This window comes from Pristiophorus japonicus, chromosome 4 (genome assembly GCF_044704955.1).
Source record: "Pristiophorus japonicus isolate sPriJap1 chromosome 4, sPriJap1.hap1, whole genome shotgun sequence".
NCBI classification, from domain to species: Eukaryota; Metazoa; Chordata; class Chondrichthyes; family Pristiophoridae; genus Pristiophorus; species Pristiophorus japonicus.
Window position 1 is genome coordinate 11,877,516 of NC_091980.1, and position 4,203 is coordinate 11,881,718.

The 4,203-nt window shown below is 40.9% G+C and overlaps 1 pseudogene; it reads left to right on the forward strand.

The window, feature by feature from the left end:
- Positions 1 to 353: 353 nt before the first annotated feature.
- Positions 354 to 2,788, forward strand: LOC139261963 (protocadherin-10-like; annotated as a pseudogene).
- The last annotated feature ends 1,415 nt before the right edge of the window (positions 2,789 to 4,203 follow it).

The window sequence follows — 4,203 nt, forward strand, 5'->3', positions numbered from 1 at the left end:
TGATTGAGCACTTAAATATATGAAAGAATGAAAAACGAGCCTGCTTTAAGAAATGCTAATGGCAGTTGTTGGTTCAGGCACTTTGTGTGGCTGTCTACCAACAAGAAGCTGAGATGCTGCGAGAGATCTACCGCCTCCCTAATTGTCATTGCAGAGCAGAATCACAACGGAAGAGACACAGTGCCTACGTTTACGCATTACAGCCATGCTTAGGAACATTGCTCAATTCGCATTGGTGCAATATTGAGCATAATATCGGCGTTTCGGTGCTACAGATGCGTAGCGTATGGTGCAGTAAAGTGGCGATTGCCAATAGTGCGGAATTCTGAATTAGGTCGAATATAATCCAGAGAATGTCGAATGTATTTAGCGGCGGGGCGTGTTTTCTGTTGTTGTTTTGTTTCTCGGACCCGGTTTTCGGACAGATTCGTTTCTCTTTTCCCGAGGAACTGGAGATGGTTGCCTTTGTTGGATACATCGCAGACGACTTAAGGATAAACGTTCGGGAATTATCAACCCGTAAGTTGCAGCTGCTGTCTAATGACGGAAAGCAATATTTTGGTGTAAATTTGGAAAATGGTATATTATACATTGATGAAAGATTCGACAGGAAACTACTGTGTATGGAAAGCTCCACCTGCTCCATCTTTTTAGAATTAACTGTGGAACATACTTTCGAAATATTTCCTCTTGAAGTGCAGATATTAGATGTAAATCATAATTCACCGATTTTCCCGAACAGTAAATTGTCATTGCAGATCGCTGAGTCAGTTGAACCAGGAGCACGCTTCCCTCTTGAGATCGCGCATGACCCGGACGTGGGTACAAAGAGTATCAGCTTTTACCAGATTAGTTCAAATGAGCACTTTGGCATCAAAATGCAGACAGCAAATGATGGTAACAAAATCTCTGAGCTGCTCTTGGAGAAATCCTGGGACCACGAACAAAAATCATCCTTTGAATTGGTATTGAGCGCTGTTGATGATGGGATCCCGCAAAGATCTGGCACAGCTTAGATTAGTATTACTGTAACGGACGCCGATGATAACGCCCCTGAATTCGATCACGAAATATACAGGACTTGTGTTTTAGAAAACGCATCTAAGGGTACATTGGTGATCAAACTACATGCAGCTGATCCAGACGAAGGAGCAAACGCTGAGCTCAAATATTCCTTCACCAATTACGTTTCCCAAAGATTGAGAGAATTGTTCAATTTTGACGAGGTAACCGGAGAGATCAGCGTTCAAAGTTTACTGGATTTAGAAAAATCAGAGAATTATGAACTCGCGGTTCAGGCTATGGACAGCGCTCCACACATGGGACAGGCCAAAGTACTTGTCAGAATAGCTGATGTGAATGATAACGCCCCCGAGATAAAACTAACCTGAGTAACCAAAATGGTGCCGGAGGATGCGGCACCAGGTACTCTGATCGCTGTATTTAGCGTCACGGATAGAGATTCAGGGGAGAAGGGCCACGTTCGATGTCAGATTCCAGTCAACATGCCATTTAAATTACAATCAACTTTGAGGAATCACTACAAATAAGTAACCGGTGATATATTGGATCGTGAAGCGACAGCAGTGTGCAACATATCCATCTTTGCTTGGGATGCAGGGACGGCCTCCCTTTCGTCGAACAGATCCATCGTCGTTTATGTTTCCGATATTAATGAAAACACCCCACGGTTCACACAATCCTCATAATATGTGTAGCTGATGGAGAACAATACGTCTGGTGCATCGATGTTTTTCTGTTAGCGCTTTAGACCCCGATTTGGACCAGAATGGAGAAGCCTCGTATTCTTTTCTAGAAAATCAGAGCCAAGACGGGCGTGCCTCTGCTTACGTTACTATTAACTCGAAAAGTGGGGGCATTCACGCACTGCGATGTTTTGACTATGAGCAATTGAAGAAATTCCAGATCAAAGTTCAAGCTCAGGATGCTGGATCTCCACCACTGAGCAGCACGGCTATAGTGAGAATTATAATCTTGGCTAAAAACGACAATGCTCCACTTGTTATTTCACCATTAACATGGAACAGTTCAGCGGCAGTGGAGATTGTTCCGCAATCCATATACCCAGGATACCTGGTGTCCAACATAATAGCGAATGACGCAGATTCCGGTCAGAATGCACGGCTTTCCTATAAACTAATTGAGGCCACTGATCGGAATATCTTCACTGTGGAACTTTACTCGCAGAAATCGGAACAACACGAAGATTTACGGAACAAGACGCTACTAAACAAAAAGTGGTGGTCCTGATGGAAGACAATTGACAACCGACTTTGTCAAGCACGGTCACAATCCTCTTTTCAATCCCGCGAACATTACAGAAAAACATTCTGAGCGTATAGACCATCCCAGGCACGCAGAATATTTATCGGATCTAAATATGTATTTAATAATAATTTTTGGATCAACGAGCTTCATATTTCGTAATTATAATTTTGCTGGTCTTCCTGAAGTGCAAACAGGACCAAAATCGCATTCGTTACCACAATCCTACAATTTACTGTTGTTGCATGCGACGGAATGCGAATGATACATTTAATCAGAGACCTGCACTAAACGAATCATTAAATTATTATGGGGCTACACAGACGCTCCCTGCTTCTGAAACATATCATTACACAGTTCGCTTATCACCGGAATCATCCAGGAGTGATTTTTGTTCGTAAAGTCCTGCCACCATTCTTTATATCTAAGTGACGTCAGTGTTGGTGACAACTGTGTGAGAAAGGAATCGAGGCTGCAATCGTATACTGTTGCTGATGGGTAATGTAAGTCGCAGAGGATCTGATATATTACTCAGTATAATCCAAGTTAATTTTTTGTAAATTAATCATTCACGAAGCAGCTGATGTATACAGTAATGAAAATGAAAGCGATGTCTGTCTATAGTTGGCCATTATGTGATTACCTGACTAATTCGTTAATATTCCTTGAATAACGCACCGGTTTCCAGTTTCTATCAGTTCTGACAGAAAGCAAAATGCCCCCAGTAATTGCAAAGCGTCATCTCATAGAAGCAATTTCCGCAGATTCTATCAGCCAGAAAATCTCTCATTGCACAGTTGACTGCCAATACAACTTTATTTATTTTTCGAGCACAGTTATTTTGAAAGCTCACTCATTTGTAGCTAAATTATTTACATAGCTTGTTGCTGCGAAACATGTGAAGACAATCGCACCTCCATTAATCTTAGAATCCAGAAGAACATTAATCAACTGTGATAATAAGTTCTGACTAGAGAATAAAGCATTTTGGCATAATGATACATTGAAGTTTGTGCATGAATTTCATCACATGGTCCGAAGTCGTTATGGAAGCCTTGTGGAAACACTCGTTTATGCTTCAAACACTAATGATACATCGGGATGCTGCAGAAATAAATATTACAATTTGAGTAGATAGAGCATGGACTTAATTGATAGTGGGTGTAGCCGAGACAGAGAACAATGAACGTTAAAGGGGACAAGGGAACAAACAGTTGAAGCAGAGCGAAATGGAGCGCTAGTCAGGAAAAGTACGGGAATGGATTCATTTCGGATTGATAGTAAATCTACTGTACGTATGCAATTGAATCAAGGAACTAGTTAAGCACAGTGAACAACTATGGTCCTTTGACGTCAAAATATGGATGATAGCGTAAACTTGCTCTCGGAGAATTGTGATTGTGAATAAATACAGAGCCCTAAAAAACAGAAGTTCCATTTGTGCAGTCAAGCATCCATGTTCAATATATGAGGTTAGGTGAACATAATGCTAAAGGAAATGGCTGACACAAACACCAAAAGTTGTAATCCAGTGAAGTTTTGATTTATTCTTTCCTGATTTGCATACATCGCTGTCAATGCCAGCATATAATCTGCATTCTTAATTTATATTCAGATTGTGGTGATATATTGAAGGAATATAGAAATAAACAAAGGTGCACAAATGAAATATTAATGATTGCAAAAAGGGAATCAGCTGGAAATACATACCTGTGGAGAAAGCATCAGTGGAGAAAGATACGAAATTAACGCATCAGTTCACTTTGCGTCTTTTCCGAAGGCACCTGTCCACCCATATATTGTATTGTTTCCAATCTAGTAGACAGTATTCACTATCGAGACGCGATAACACCGACATTGGAGAGTCCAATAGCAGACTGCCTGGAGTCATATCTATTACCCAGTAAAATTATTGTA